The sequence below is a fragment of the Periophthalmus magnuspinnatus genome, chromosome 17 (assembly GCF_009829125.3).
Source record: "Periophthalmus magnuspinnatus isolate fPerMag1 chromosome 17, fPerMag1.2.pri, whole genome shotgun sequence".
Classification (NCBI taxonomy): Eukaryota; Metazoa; Chordata; class Actinopteri; order Gobiiformes; family Gobiidae; genus Periophthalmus; species Periophthalmus magnuspinnatus.
In genome coordinates, this window is record NC_047142.1 from 1,743,335 (window position 1) to 1,760,715 (window position 17,381).

Sequence of the window (17,381 nt, forward strand, 5' to 3'; positions counted from 1 at the left end):
GAGTATGTTTTACAGTGGGTACGTGGTACTTTTACTTCAGTATATTTGAGAGTGTACTTTATAACTTTATACCAGAGCTGCAAGGTGACAAAGTACAAGGAGTAAAGTACTGTATTTAAGTAGCATTTTTAGGTATCTGTACTTTACTTGAGTATGTTTTACAGTGGGTACGTGGTACTTTTACTTCAGTATATTTGAGAGTGTACTTTATAACTTTATACCAGAGCTGCAAGGTGACAAAGTACAAGGAGTAAAGTACTGTATTTAAGTAGCATTTTTAGGTATCTGTACTTTACTTGAGTATGTTTTACAGTGGGTACGTGTAACTTTTACTTCAGTATATTTGAGAGCATACTTTATACCACTGCTGCAAGGTAATGAAGTACAAGTAGTAAAGTACTGCACTTAAGTAACTTTTTAGGTATCTGTACTTTGCTTAAGTACTTTTTACAGTGGATACATTTTAAGTTTACTTCACTACGTTTGAGAGCATACTTATGTGACTGCTGCACAGTAACGAAGAACAAGTAGTAAAGTACTGCACTTAAGTAGCATTTTTAGGTATCTGTACTTTATTTGAGTACATTTTACAGTGGGTACGTGTTACTTTTACTTGAGTACATTTGAGAGCAGTATCTGTACTTTCTACTCCAGTACATTTTTGAACAGGACTGAAAAGTAAAAGTACTTTTCACACGATTTGACGGGTTGTTTTTACCATCTTCGTGGAAATGTTCTGACTAAAGTTTTCGAGTTCGAGCTTCGACTTTGAGCAACACAAAAATAAACACACAAAATACAAAATATATAAGAAAAAATAAGAAATTGTTGCATGTTTTTACTGTTGAACAAAATATGTCATTTTGAATCATTTACACAGAAATTTACAGCCTTAATGGCCTCTATTCAACCTTTAATGGCCCTACTGGATCGCCCCATTGTCCTCTTTGTTTCTTTTGTTTGCTTTGGGTCTGAGGTTGGAGTTATAGATCGGGTGATGTCTAAGCCCCTCATTCCTTTGAAACATTGAAATACTTTTACTTTTTACCCTTAAAGTACATTTTTAAACAGGTACTTTAATACTTTGACTTGAGTTAATTTTGCCATGTGATACTTTTACTTCAACTTGAGTAACTTTTTACCTCCATATGTGTACTTTTACTTAAGTAACAAAATTAAGTACTTCATCCACCACTCCTTTACGCCAGTCGTATTTACCTTAAACAAACTCATGGCTAACTCTGGATCTATTTGTGTAGCGTTTTGTGTTGAGTTCTTGTTTTGTGGAGTCACTCAAGGGTCAGTCCTGGGTCCTTTTATTTTTGCCACTGGGACACATTAGTCACTGTTTCGGGGATATGTCTTAACCAAATTTTGTACTCAGATTATGTGCAATTGTACGGTTCCTTCAGTGACTCAGAGTTTCACATTTTCTCAGTGTTTTTTAAATTGTTTGACTCCATCTGAACGCGGTTAGCTGCAAACTGCCCTCAGCTAAACGCAAACGAGACCGAAACTCGCTCCTCAAAACAAACTTATTGCTCCTCAAAACAAAATTCCTCAGATCAAACAACACCTTTGGAAACGCGCTGTATAAATAAAGATTACTTACTTAATTACTTCTGTGTGGCCATGTTTGTTTTGGTTGAGCCGCTGGTAAACTCGTCGCTCGTAACACTGCGCGATGAGCCAGACGGATTCTCAGGAGACTGTGAGAAGTTCACCGCCGGAGAACTGTCACTGATTTGATTGGTTAAGAGGCGAATTTAATGAAATCTTACTGGATAATGGGGAGAAGTTATGTATAATATTGTTTAATTCAATTTTTGATGGTTTGATATTAACTGTTTCATTGACTTTGGGCTTAAACGATACCAAATTAACTCTCAATTATTGTATTATCAAACGTTATGCCAGATTTAGGACCCGATTCACTTCACCCGATTAAGTATTTACGCTGCGGATTAGCGATAGCAACTCTACTTTCTGTGTCGTTTATCGTTAAACGCGTTAATCTGAACCACTGCACCACATTTCACAATAATAATGACACAGTTTTGACTTGAAAACAGCTGACACGAGGTGCGTTTACAACTTTTAGCTTGAGGTGTACAGTCCCTTCACCGCCATATCCTGCTGCAGTCTTTGTGCTTGAGGCTTTTAAAATCTTATCCGATTTGCGTCTCGTCTGCCCTATTTGTTACGTGTTTAAAAATCATATAAGACTAAAATATCCTGTAGCGTGAGGTGTTTAATTTCAGTATAACAATGTGGAAGTGCATGGACTTTAGAAACATGAAGGAGCACTTTTAATTTATCAGAATCAGACTTTTATTGCCATTGTCAGTGAACACAACTTCACAAACCAGGAACTTTCTTCGGTGATAAAGTGCAACATAAAACACAGAGTAAAAAAAATAAAAAATATATAATAATAAATAAAAATATAAAAATATATAATAATAATAAATAATAATTAAATAAATAATTAAATAAATAAATAAATAAATAAATAAATAAATAATATAAAAAAGTAGACATATAGCTCTTATAAACTGAAATAAGGGCATGCATAAAGTTAAAAAACATATGCTTAAAAATAAAAGTCATGGAGGTAAAGATACACAATAACATCAAAACAACAGTGCAGTCTTTTTATGGCTGTTATTTTTTTTCCTTTTTAACCTGTTTTTTTTTTTACTTTACGTGTTTTACCCATAATTCTTTCTTATGTTCCGAGCACTTGAGCCTTGAACGCAGAACAAAACAAAACAGGATTACTCAAACACGCTTTTCTGGGATTTAGAACAAACACTTCTGCAATACTTTATGAAGATGTTTGTAGATGGCTGTGATTGACAGGTGGAAGAACCAATCAGGGACAGGCATGGTCATTCCGTATCAGAAAAAAAAAAGAAAAAAAAATCTCAAACTGGGGCTGAAAAACATGATGGATTTTCGCAGAATCAGAGAGCGGAGATAAATGTGATGAGCTGCTCGGGTTCACACGCGTCACTGAAAAAAACAGATCCGATTGGACGATCATGTCAGGTTTGACCGGGTTTGAGACGTAACGGGGGACACGGACCAGACTGATATCGATCTGTAACATACACAGAGATCAGTTTGGATTTCTCAGGGAATAAACACGTCAAAAATACGACTCAGACTAAACTAATGACGTGGGAACATTGATATAATATAATAATATATAGTACAAGTCAATTTTACATAATAATTCCCATGTAAAAGTCCAAAAATCTGTCCTCAGCTCAAGTCCAGATCCTTCCCTGGTCATACCCACCTCTCCTCCTCCATCCCCCGTCCTCTCGTCCTCTCGTCCTCTGATCAGCATGTTTCCTCTTTAAACCGTTCCTCATGTTTTCCATGGCGCTCCGACTCCCTGCGTTGGGAAAAAGTCCATTTCCTTGTGTTTCCCTGTCGCCCCGCTGCTGAGGGACAGAGTGCGTCCCCGGTTCAAGCACTGCCCCGGGACACGCTGGTGCAGGGGTGAGCGGGGGGGGGGATGGGGGGACCCTGTATGGGAGAAAACCAGGAGAGCTTGAGAAAATACTCGGCATTCTAGAAGCAAGTTTAGATTCAGGAGTGGGTGAAATCTGAAAGACGATGTGATGATGTTGAGTTAGTCCCAAGTCCGGATGGGAAAATAAACAATAATATCGTTTATCGTGATAAAAAAGGGTTGATAATGACCGTTTGTGTGACATTTTATATAATCGTGATAATCGGCAACAAAGATAATCGCATTTACAATCACCAAAATGTGCAGAAAAGACTTATCCACGGGGGAGTCAACGGAGGGGACGAAAGGGTCTGTTGTCCAGGGCCCCCGGGTCTTAGGGGGCCCATAATTTGACTTTTTTGCAATTAATTTGTGTTACAGGGGGCCCACGTAGACTTATTGCCCCCGGACCTCCAAATTTCAGTTGACAGCCCTGCTCTTCCATAATTTATTTATTTATTTATTTGAAGGACAGTGTGCAGATACATTAAAAAGATGGCTGCACCAGATTTAGCAAAATGCTAATTTCCATCTGTAGTCCTTAAAAAAACAACAACATACATATAAAAAGTGCAATACAAAAGACAATATACAAGTGTGCAAAATTTTCAATACATAGTGCAAATTACAAGTTATTAAAGTGCAAGACATAAAACTGAGACATAAAATTGTCTTATATCCATAACAATTTTAATCCTTATCGTGATATAATCGTTAATCGCAATTATTTTGGCCATGAGACACGTCACACGCCTGGTCCCAAGCTGATATTTGAGTGAAAATACCTTAGATTAAACTGTTGCTATGGAATTTTGAGTTTTGTTTTGTTTATTTTTCATTCCATCCAGTGTAGTGACGACTGCAGTGAGCGTTTTATTAGAGAAACTGTCGATTTCTGTTCTGTTGTATGAAGAACAGGCGCAGAGTCGGGTTAAACGGCAAAATTTGAAGCAGAATCAAAACTACAGGGTCTAATAAACTATTAATATTAAAGCCACATGAACTATTTAATTATTTTTTGACTTTTTATTGCAACTTTCACCTTTCAAAAACAAAATGAATTATACACAGATTATAAATATGAAAAAGTGAAACATTTAATCTGTGGTTTTGATTATTACAATAAAATTAATTCACTGAGATTTTCAAATTTATTCACCAAACAAACTGAGACTGGACTGAAGCTGAGATCTGGACTGTAGTAAATGGGCCTGGTCCGGCTCAAAGACGGTGGTTTGGACGAGCAAAACGTCGCAGGTGAGTCAGTCTTGTCCTCGCTCGGTTCTTGTTAAAGTTCATAACCGAGAACTAAACAAACTCAGCATTTTCTTAGCGAATGTTTGAATTTCTTTAAACCTGTCGTCTTTATCTAATTGGTGTTAAAAGTCGGCGAGAGCGCGACCTCGGAGCACGGCCCGGATCTGCTGCCATCCTCGGTGAAATATAATATCACTTGTAAATGTGTATTTTACGTTGGTCAACAGGGCAACGGGCCACACAGAATTATTTTTATTCCAGAGGCTGCGGGCCAGTGGAAATTTGTACACGGGCCGCAATTGGTCCACGGGCCGGACTTTGGGTATGCTGTAAACATATGGTACATACATCAAATACAACACAACTCGCCCTCAAATATGACATTTCTAAAAAGGCTTTTGAAAAGAAATGTGGCCTTGACTAAAATATAACAGTTTATTATGAGAAATGACAACTGTTATATGGGAAACAGAACATTTTGTAAGCCGTGTATTATATAAACTAAACTAAACAGCTCCATAAGAGAATGGACCAACATTTTCGTAAGAGCAGCTCAGGACACAGTCTGCGGTTCATCTGCATCTCGAAGACACTGACCACTCCTTTGAAAAGAGAGAGGGTCAGATCTGAGCTAAAGAAAAGAAATGGTTTGAGAGGAGAGTTAAAGAAGAGATTTATGTTTGGGAAGACAATCCATCTTTGAACAGAAATGGAGGCTTTGACCTTTGACCTCATCTATCTCCTGTTTTTAACTCTATTCACAAACTAAATCAAAACAAGGAAAACAACAGTGCTAGCCAGTTTGCTAATAGGGCTGAGGGTGCTCATTAGGGGCCTGAACGATTACACAAAATATGACTGAGGCACAGTTCGCACTCGCTAGCAAACAAACAAACAAACTGTAAACAAACGGGTGTGTTAGCTTCAGCGTCGTTAGCGCCTCCTTCAGACAGATACAAGGCGGTGTCCGGGAGTAATCTGGCCAGAACTGAAGAAGTGGATTTGTCTTTCCTCTGAAACGTTTGTTCTTTTGACAGATTTGAACGGTTCTGTTATTCACACCAGACAGTTTTTCCTCAATTTGGCTTGAAATCCAATTGAATTATCGTGAAACTATTTAGACATGTTGTTGACACATCGTTTTGGCTCCATAATTCTCTTGTACTTACACCGCTGCAGTTTCCTCATTCTGGGACAAACAAAGGTTCTCTTTTATTATCCTGCCAAACATCAAGTCATTTTTTAATTTGTGTACAAACTTGGAAGAAGCTCCCAGCTCTTTTCTTCTCCGCTGTTGCGTAAGATCAGTGTGACAGAGGTTTCATGTAATTAACCGCCTCAGCTTATTTCCTGCTCAGAAAAGAATACACATGTGAAACAGGAAGTCTAATGCAACCTTTAACACTCCGAGCGAAAGGGAAAACATGTGAGAAAATCTGCACATGTTTGAGTTTGCAAAATCCCACATAAAAACGCCGGTGCACATGTGTTTATTTATTTATTTAGCGATATTTTAAAGGTCCGATATTACACAAAATGCACACTTATGAGCTTTACGTCGTGTTCTACCTCCTCAAAAACAGACCTGCAGTTGTGTTTTGTTTCATTCACACATTCACATAAGTTTAGGGGACAGTTTATTGTCCCTGTTTGGACATTTGTCCTCTGCGTTTGACCCATGTCCACACCTTGAGCTCATCTCGGTGACTGTCCAACTGGAGGATTGTGCCGGTTTTAGGTTAATGAGGGAAATGGGAGCGCGCAGAGGAAACCCACCCGGACACAGGAAGAACATGCAAACTCTGCAGAGAGAAACGCGGGCGACTGGGGAGTTAAACCGGGAAGCTTCTCGTTTTAAGGCAGATGGGTCAAACTCAAGGTAAAGTAAAAGGTTTCACAGTTACACAGTAATTTTTTTTACATCGAGGGAAATGTTTATGTAATATTTGAATAAGAATTAAATACAGAAACAGTTAATTTATAAGTGGAAAAAAAAAAAAAAAGTTGGTGCATTTATTTTACATTTTATCTGGTTGTTTGGTGTAAATATGTTGGACCCTCCTGAGGTGAGTGAGCACAGACGGATCCATGTCACAGTATTTGGAGTTTTGAGTTTTATTTCAAAATATGAACTTGCTGGTCAGTTTTAAGTTAAAGCGACACTGAGACTGAAAGGTTTAGACCAGGAGTCACCAACCCTGTGCCCGCGGGCGCCATGTGGCCCCCGAGCCCCACATGAGTCGCCCGCAGACGGTTCTAAAAACAGCACAACTCACTAATGAGCTGCATCTAAAAATTTAATCTTATTCTGTTGCTATTTTGGATATATAATTGATAACTTTATGAAACATGGTGCAATGTATATTATTTATGTTGTTAAAAAGGTTTGTCATAGTGAGATTTCCTCTGAGATGTAGTGATGAAAGTGTCACCTGGAATTTTAACAATTACTAAGATTAGTAAAGTTAAAGTGCTGAATACTGATATCTGTTTCCCTCGTTGCTCATTGTTGATAATTATTTTGAGAAATCATTAATGTGATCAGTGACACAGATGATTATCGTTTATTATTAATAATGTAGAACTAAAGGCAAACTGAGAAAATGTGTTATTTGAGAAGAGCGTCTCAAACTGGTCGCCCGTCGTACGACTCAGTGCCATAAAGTAGCTCTCAGGTTAAAAAAGGTTGGTGACCCCTGGTTTAGACTGTAAAAATATTAGTATTAGTAAAAGTATTAGTATTAGTAAAAGTATTGTGACGTAATGAAAAGTGGGCGTGGCTAAGAGTGAAGGACTGTGATGGAGGAGTTAGACTGAGAGACACATAGAGCCTCAAGGAGAGAGTCCTGCTCCTATCGCTGTCGTCTCCTGCTGTCGTCTTCTACCACAGTCTTCTGCTCCTGCCTCCTGTTCCCGTCCCCTGCTTCCGTCCTCCATTGTCGTCCTCCGTTGTCGTCCTCCGTTGTCGTCTTCCGCTGTCGTCTTCCCCTGCCGTCCTCTGCTGTCGTCTTCTACCACAGTCTTCTGCCGTCCTCTGCTCCTGTCTCCTGTTCCACTCCTCTGCTTCCATCTTCTGCTTCCGTCTTATGATGCTGTCTTCTGTTCCTGTCTTCTGGTCCCGTCTACTACTCTTGTCCTCTGCTCTCATCTTCTGTTCCCGTCTTTTGCTCTTGTCCTCTGCTCCCGTCCTCTGCTCCCGTCCTCTGTTCCCTCGCTCAGGACGAGAGGAACAAGCTGCTGGACTTATCTGATGTGAACTTAGTTATAGCTGAGAGGCTCCAGGAGACAGAAGGAGAAGGTCAGGACCTCGACCAACGTGTCCCCAGAGACAAAGAGAGAGAGAGAGGACGAGGAGTCAGCATTCCACAGGAGGAGAGAGAGAAGGGAGAGGAGAAGTGAGAGAAGAAGAGAGAGGACCACCACAGAGAGAGGGGGAGAGAAGGACAGAGAGAGGGGGAAAGATTGGGGAGAAAGGGAAGGAGAGAGAGAAAGAGAGAGAGGAAAGAGTGGGACAGAGAGGGAGAGATAGGGAGAAAGAGGGAAGGAGAAAGAGGGAGGAGTGGGATAGAGAGACAGAGAAAGGGAAGGACAGTGGGACAGATATAGGGGGAGAGAGGGAAGGAGAGAGGGACAGAGAGAGGGGGAGGAAAGGGCAATTTGACAGAGATAGAGGGAGAGATGGGGACAGAGAGAGGGAGAAGGAGGTGTGGGTCAGGGAGAAGGAGGGATAGACTGACAAAGAGGCAGAGAAAGAGAGGGAAAGAGCGAGAGACCAGAGAGAGGGAAGGAGGAAAGGAGAGAGGGAGAGAAAAAGGGTGAGAGACAAAAGGACAGAGGAAAGGAGAGAGGATGAGTGGGACAGAGAGACAGGGAGAGACAGACTGACAGAGAGACAATAGGGAGAAAGAGGGAGAAATGAAAGAAGAGAGTGAGGGGTAGAAGGAGAAAGAGAGAGGAAAGGACAAAAAGAGACTGACAGAGACATGAAGGGAGAGAGGGACAGAATGGAGTAGAGTGATAGAAAAGGGAAAGAGAGAGAGAAAGAGAATGGGAGAGATAGACAGAGAGAGGGGGAGATGTGAGGAGAGAAGAAAAGAGACTGAGATGGAGAGAAAGGGCAGGATAGAGTGAGAGAGAAAGAAAATGGAGGGATGAAACATTTGCGTTGTTCTTTACATGAGCTCATAAAAGTCTCGCACAGTCGGCCATGTTTGATTTGACTCTAAAAATAGAATCGAGCTCGACTCAGGTCTGACCCTGATCTGATCTTTTACTGATAAATGTGAGTAAATAAATATAAACCGGCTCTGAGACCGACTCCTGACGAACATCACTACATCAACTTGTCGTTCTGTCGATGAAACTGGAACAATTTATATTTTTGGGGTCAATATTCATCATTTTCTTTGCACTGGGTTATAGTTTTTTTACATGATCAGATTTAAGTTGTAAAAGGTCGACCTGTGATGACTTTATAAAACTATCAGTTCATTTTTAACATTAACAGTAAAATACAGATGTGACACGTTTATCTAAAATGTACTTTCCCAAATTTATATTAAATTATTCAACTCTACAATTTCAAACGACTACTGCTCCTGTTACTTCTACTAGTACTACTATTAATGCTACTACTACTACTACTACTACTATTGCTCCTGCTACTTCTACTACTACTACTATACTATTACTATACTACTTATACTGTTGATGCTACTTCTACTACTATTACTACTACTATTACTGTTGCTGCTACTTGTACTACTACTACTACTACTGCTACTACTATTACTATACTACTACTGCTACTTCCACTAGTACTACTATTAATGCTACCACTACTTATACTACTACCGTTGCTGTTACTTGTACTATTACTAAAACTACTACTACCAATACTCCTACTACTATACTACAACTTCTACTGCCACTACCACTACTACTACTACTACTGAGCTGATTCTGTCTGATTTTTTTTGTCAGACCAGAACAAAGGCCGAGGTTTTATTCACAGTGAAGTTGCTGTTACAAACACGTCACAGACACGTTACACACATGTTACAGACACATTACAAACACGTCACAAACACGTCACAAACACGTTACACAGACCCAGTTATGTTTATCGTGTAGCCACATCAGACCCTTCAAAACGACACAAAAACACGTCTGCTCGAGTTTCCACGCGACGTCTTCGCTCTCTCTGATCTCCGAGCGTTTCCTCACATCGTTCCCTCGTTCTGCGTGAGCGTCCGTCTCTCTCCTCCCGCTTCAGCTTTGACAGCCCCCATCGACCCTCAGTTTCAGCTCGTCACGTCCATCTCGGCCCGACATCCCACACGGCCGTCCTCCCCTCGGCGACGAAGGAATGTATGGGAAATGGAGCCTGTCGGAATGCCAGCGCGGAGCGAGTGCCAGCGGAACAATAAGAGCAGCGGCATTCGGAGATCTAAATCACTCGTCAAAATGTCCGCCCGCTCCGACTGCGGGTTATGTGCAGTGACAGAAAGTAAATGTAGCATTGCTGGAAGCCGCTCTAAATCCACTCGGCGACCTCCGCACAACCCCGTCGCTCGCTGCTCTTACATTTCTCCCATAAAGTCAATCTAAAGCAAATTTTTGAATTCCTGCCAGTGTCAATTAGGCTTGAAATCCAAATGCTTCGGTTATGATGGGTAATATAAGGTAATATAGAACAGAAGGTGGTACGTGGAGAACCAGATGTTTTAAGTGAGGATAGACGTAAAGTGTGTTAGCATGCTGCGGCTATGCTAATAGTTTGATGAAGCCTTCACAGCTGGATTTCGACAATTCTCCAAGTTTCCAAATCCGGTAAGATGTTAAAAAACTGCTTCAACGAGGCAGCAATTTGTCTGGAATTAAGTTGTTTCGTAATTGATTTGGACTCAGTCTGTGTCTGACTAAAACGGCTTAAATCGAAGGGAACACGAGGTAATATGTTCTTTTATCTCCCTTTGGACCTGAGCCCTGTTCAATGAATCACCGCCGTTATAGCGTGAACGGATAAATCAATAAATGTATGGACTTTATAATGTACTTGTTTTGTTCAGAAATGAGGTAACACACTTCCCAGAACCAGTTTTTTTGTTCATTTATGTTTGGCTGAACAAATGAATCACCATAATTTGTCTACTGGACTTTCCACCTCCTCTACACCATAGACTGTTTGTATAAATGGACATAGCTAACCTGCTGCCGCCGCGTTGCAAATAGTAAGTGTATCTTGGGCTCGCAAACGGCTCCATCGACTCTTCACTTTACGCTGAAAAACTCGTATTAACCCTCTACATGATCCTGGGGTTTTTATTTCACTTTTGTGTCTGTAAATCAAGATCTGAACATTAATAACAGACAAATCAGGTCCTTCTTTCCCCGAGGTCGCTCCTGTTAGCGTTAGCAACAGGTTTGATTGACAGCGTTGCTAAGCGTCTGCTCAAAGTTGCAGAGTATGAACCTGCGTTGTGTCCTGTGTCCTGATTGGCTGTTGGACTGTAGACCATTGTGTCGTGCGTCCTGATTGGCTGTTGGACTGTAGACCATTGTGTCGTGCGTCCTGATTGGCTGTTGGACTGTAGACCATTGTGTCGTGCGTCCTGATTGGCTGTTGGACTGTAGACCATTGTGTCGTGCGTCCTGATTGGCTGTTGGACTGTAGACCATTGTGTCGTGCGTCCTGATTGGCTGTTGGACTGTAGACCATTGTGTCGTGCGTCCTGATTGGCTGTTGGACTGTAGACCATTGTGTCGTGCGTCCTGATTGGCTGTTGGACTGTAGACCATTGTGTCGTGCGTCCTGATTGGCTGTTGGACTGTAGACCATTGTGTCGTGCGTCCTGATTGGCTGTTGGACTGTAGACCATTGTCCATCAGTCTCCTCCGTGCCGTGTCTCCTGTCCAGTACAGAATGTGTTCAGACAAATTTACATAAACGTTGGATCTCAGTGTGACTCTGAAGTGCTGTACGTTTGCAATTTGTTTTCTCCCCGACAAAACCCACAATGTCGATGAAACGTTCTGCACCGACAAAGACGCCTACGAAGGTTTGAACTTTGAGAGAGTTTAAACGAGAGAGAAATGTGAGAAAATGTTAACGCCTGTGTGAGAAAAGTGTATAAAGTGTGTGGTGAGGGGTTTTACAGACAAAACACATAGACAAGAATTGTACAAAATAAAGCAGATTTTGCCTGTTGTAAAAATAAATAAATAAATAAATGAATAATAAATAATAATAATAAATAAATAAAGGCAAGGCAAGTTTATTTGTATAGCACAATTCGTACACAAGGTAATTCAAAGTGAAGAAAAATAAAATTGAATAATAAAAATAAATGAATAAACAATAATAATAATAAAAAAATAATAAAAATATAATAAATAAATACATAATAATAAAAATTAATAACACATTTAATAAATATATGAATAATAAATAATAATAAAAAATAAATAATATATATATTTTTATTAATAAATAAATTGGAAAAATATAGCGGATTTTGCCTGTTTTTGCAACGTAACCCCCACGATAAATGAGGGACCACTTTACCTTCAACACCTCACTCTGGATTGGCTCTTTGGTTGCTATGATACTCGTGGTCGCAATTCCAAATATGAAACTCTGCTCCAAATTAGCCGCTATAACTGCTAGCGTCGGTGAGCTTCATTTGATTGAACTCAGTCACTTCTTTAAACAGTTTGTGCTCACACTCCAGACCCACTTTTTCCACTGATCTTTGGATGAATAAATGAACTAAAATCACTTTCCCATGTAAAAAAAAAGAAGCTATAACTATCAAAGCGCACTGCCTGTAAAAACACACCACTGATTTTGCTATTTCATAATCAATGCACTTGTCTGGCAGTGGGTAGATGTTGAAACGTGGTTAAAAATAGCGTGCCCAAAATGGCCGCCCTGCTAATAATCACACAGAGTCTGGGTCATCGGGAGCATCTGGTGTGAGAATGACATTTTTCAGTAGGGGCCTGGGAAACGCTGTGCCCATAATAAGAGCCATGGGAAGGATTGAAGTCCTGGATCTGGAGGGTACAAGACCCGCTGTCCCATCACAAGTCACTCCTCACACACTGCCCTTTAGTTTAATCAGTCAGTTATTAAACGGACGACGTGTGCGAAGGTTAGGATTTTAAATTTCATTATCTATTTCTGTCCCCAGATGAGACACAGTGGTAATGCTGATTTATTTGTACAAAAACGTGACATAAATGGTTGACAATAAGTTGTTTTTGGTTTTTAAGACAGTTGTCCAATCACACGTAGGTTCGATATCAACAGCAAAAGACGAAGTTTAAACCCGTCAACGAATGGACAAATCGTTGCAGGAGTGGACATTTGGTTTACTGCTGGACACTGCCTTATATCTGTATCAAGGGAGGGGAGCCTTAACGACCCTATTCAACCTTTAATGGCCCTACTATTGTTGTCTTTTGTTTCTTTTGTTCGCTTTGGGTCTGAAGATGGAATCATAAACCTGTGAGAGATGAAGTCTAAGGCCTCACTGTACTTCACTCTCTTCAAAGGAATGATTAGTGTCTTTGAGATGGAGATGTACAGCAGATTGTGGTCCCGAGCAGCTCTCCCGACGGTGTTGATTGTTTAGTTTCTTCAGTTTAACGCTCACTGCACTCTCCACTACACTGAATTGAGTCAACCACATTATTTTGTTTGTGTCTCTGGGTTTTGTCCTTTGGGTGAACCAGTTTCTGTCTTAAAGTGTTTGTTGTTTCGCTGCCATTTCAAACCTACAATTTGTTCCGTTGAAAGATTTAAATTTTGTCTTTCACTATGGATCAAACCCGGACGACTGAGGGACACAAAGACGTTCAGTATCGATGCTGAAATCCTGATGGACTCTCTCCATGACGTAAACCCCAGAACATGCAGCTAATCATGAATGATCAAGAAAAAAACTTTTTTTTAATAGTTTGGCCGGGGGTGCGACTTATACTTAGATGTTGCTGCTGTCAGACTCATTTTGGTCTTAAATGTTCGTATTAACCTGCTCTACACGATCCTGGAATTCTTTTTTTTTTTTTTTTATTTTGAGTTTGTTTGTTGTTGTTTTTTTTTTTTGTTTTTTTTTTGGTTTTTTTGAGGCTTATTTATTATTAGTTATTATTATTTTTTTGTTTGTTATTTTTAGGTTTATTTTCTTAATTTTTTGTTATTTTGAGAGGGTTTTTTTGTTACTTTGAGGGGTTTTTTTTTAAGTTATTTTTAGTTTTTTAAATTCTTTTTTTGTTGTTATTTTGAGTTTTTTGTGGGTTTTTTTTAGTTATTTTGAGGGTTTTTTGGGGGAGTTTTGTTTTATTTTGTTTTGTTTTTTTTTGCTTTTTTTTGTTGCGAAATATGTTTTTTTTCTTCTTTATTATGCATTTTTTGGCTGGTGCGACTTATACTCCGGAAAATACAGTACTTAGAATATATTTGGGTGCTACTTAAAATATATTTGGGTGACGATTTCCCATATTTGTCCCCAACACGCAGCTTAGGACGGGTTCAGTTGTGATCATCATAAAACTGTAAGTAAATGGCCTCGTCCCTTACAAGCCCAATATTTTAACAGTTGTATATTATTCCTTAGTACACGCAGACGTTTCACTCGCTGACAGTGGAGCAGAGCGGTGCGCCGTCATAAATCTCCAGGTTTAGCTCCGAGCTCAGTGCTGCAGTTAGCCGGGGTAACCATTAGCCCCGAGAGCAGCTAGAGGTGTTGATACGAAACACGCTGGTTAATGAGTGGCATCGTTCAGCACCACTGCACGTTCACTCTGCAGCCACCGGGCGTCTGTGCTCACGGGCTGTGGATTCAAACTCATTTACACTAGAAATGTAACAGAGAAGTGGTTTGATCCCCTCTGACTGATGGATTCTGTTATTGTGTCTTTGAGCAACATGTTTCTTTGCAAAAACATGAATTTAGTGTGTGTATAACTGGTGGTTTATATAAATGGGCATAGCTAACACGCTAACCGCCGCATTACAAACAGGAAGTGATCATGTGCGCACTTCCTGCTCCATTGACTCTGGCTCCAATTCACTTTTTTATTGAAAATCTGTGTCCCCGCTCTGTCTAACTGCTGCTGTCAGACTCATTTTGGTCTTAAATGTTCATATTAACCTGCTCTACATGATCCTGGAATTCATTTTTTTTTAATTATTTTGAGTTAGTTTGTTTTGGGTTTTTGTCATTTTGAGTTTTTGTATTTTTTGTATTTTTATTTTTTTTTTAGGCTTATTTATTAATTTTTTTGTTATTTTTAGGTTTATTTTATTTATTTTTTGTTATTTTGAGGGTTTTTTGTTACTTTGAGGGTGTTTTTTTGTTATTTTGAGTTTTTTTATCATTTTTTTTGTTCTTATTGAGTTTGTGTTTTTTTTTTTTAGTTATTTTGAGGGTTTTTTGGGGAGTTTTTTTTGTTTGTTTGTTTTTTGTTTGTTATTTTGAGTAAATATATATTTTTTAAATCTGTCTCTGCTCCTTCAGACTCATTCTGGTCTTAAATGTTCGTATTAACCCTCTACATGATCCTGGGGTTTTTATTTCACTATTGTGTCTGTAAATCAAGATATGAACATTAATAACAGACAAATCAGGTCCTTCTTTCCCCGAGGTCGCTCCTGTTAGCCTTAGCAACAGGTTTGATTGACAGCGTTGCTAAGCGCCTGCTCCTTGCTAATATCATAGAGTGAATGAAAAATACATGAAACTGTGACAAAGCTACAGGTATTTTGTGTTTTTGAAGAGCAGTGCATCATTTTTTTTTTTTTAATTAAATAACAACCTTAGGCATCGCATCACATTTTTTACAATATTTCTGCAACAAAAGTCTGTAGCTCGTACAGTTTTAGCCAGAAGTTTAGATACACGATATAAAATGACAGATGTTTTTGTTTTGTTTCTCACTGACATGAAATCAGACAAAACTTTTCCTGTTTTAGGTCAAGTACGATTAGCACAATTATTACGAAGAAGAAGAACAAGAAGAACAAGAAGAAGAACAACAACAAGAAGAAGAACAAGAAGAACAAGAAGAAGAACAACAACAACAAGAACAACAAGAACAAGAAGAACAAGAAGAACAACAACAAGAAGAAGAACAACACAACAAGAAGAAGAAGAACAACAACAACAACAACAACAACAACAACAACAAGAAGAACAAGAACAACACAACAACAACAACAACAAAAACAAGAAGAAGAAGAACAAGAACAACAAGAAGAACAACAACCACAAGAAGAAGAACAACAACAACAACAACAAGAACAAGAAGAAGAAGAAGAAGAACAACAAGAAGAACAACACAACAAGAACAACAACAAAAACAACAAGAAGAAGAACAAGAACAACAAGAAGAACAACAACCACAAGAAGAACAACAAGAACAACAAGAAGAAGAAGAACAACAAGAACAACAACAAAAACAACAAGAAGAAGAACAAGAACAACAAGAACAACAAGAACAACAACAACAAGAACAAGAAGAATCTTTATTACTAGCAAATAGAAATAATTTAGTTAATCCTATTGGACCTAAAACAGGAAAAGTTCCGTGTGATTTCACGTCAGACAGTGAGAAAAAAAAGCACACGTGTCGTTTTATAAAGTGTGTGTAAACTTAAACTGGTTCCACTGTAGATGATGAACTGTGTCTGTGAAATACAAGGCTGGTCTCACAGATCGAAGCGTCTCATGTGACGGATCGCTCTGTGTGGCGGTATAAATCTTTCACCGTGATATTTGACGTTTGACGATAATATTTGTAAAGTCTGTCTGCTCTGGAGTCGCCGCTCGGAGTGACGGATGTGACCGACTCTGGAACTGAGTTTGACAGAACGTTCGGCGTTTGTTTCACGTGTCAGTCTGTGGTAACGCGGCTGCGGCTGCGTCCTGACGATGGATGAAACGTGAAGCGGCCATTTTTTTGCGGGGGTCTGATTTTGTAACAGCTATTGTCTCTGTGCACGACGGCGCCCCCAACCTCACTGTTAGCGCCACTACTTCCTGTCCAGGTTTATGTCTGTGAGGTTTGTGCCGCGTTACGCTAAAATGAATACATATTTAAAGATCAGACAGTAGGACAAGGAGCTGCGGGTGGGTTAGGGGTTAGAGGTCAGGGGTCAGAGGTCAATGGGTTAGGGTCAGACAGTGGACAGGGAGCTGCGGGTGGACGGCACTGACAATATTTGGAAAAACTACACCAAAAAAATATGTTTAGCGTGTTTAGAAAGAGATGTTTGTGCCTCAATGCTAATGCTAATGGTAGCGCTAATGCTAATGCTAATGCAAGTTTTGAGGCATGATAAATATTGAAACACCACCACAAACTGAAAATAATAAATAATCAGGTAGTGTTTATTTTAATTAATCTGAATTTTAATACGTTGCTTATTTTGTTTTCCGATTTTAATAAAAGTAGCTGTTAGCTTTGAAGCACAGTGAGCAAGCTAGCTAGCGTGCTTTTGCCTTTCTTCTAATAGTTTTATCGCTTCAAACATGACTAGACTCCAGAAACAGCGCCCTCTGCCTGTCAGACCCTCTCAGTCTGTAACACAGTT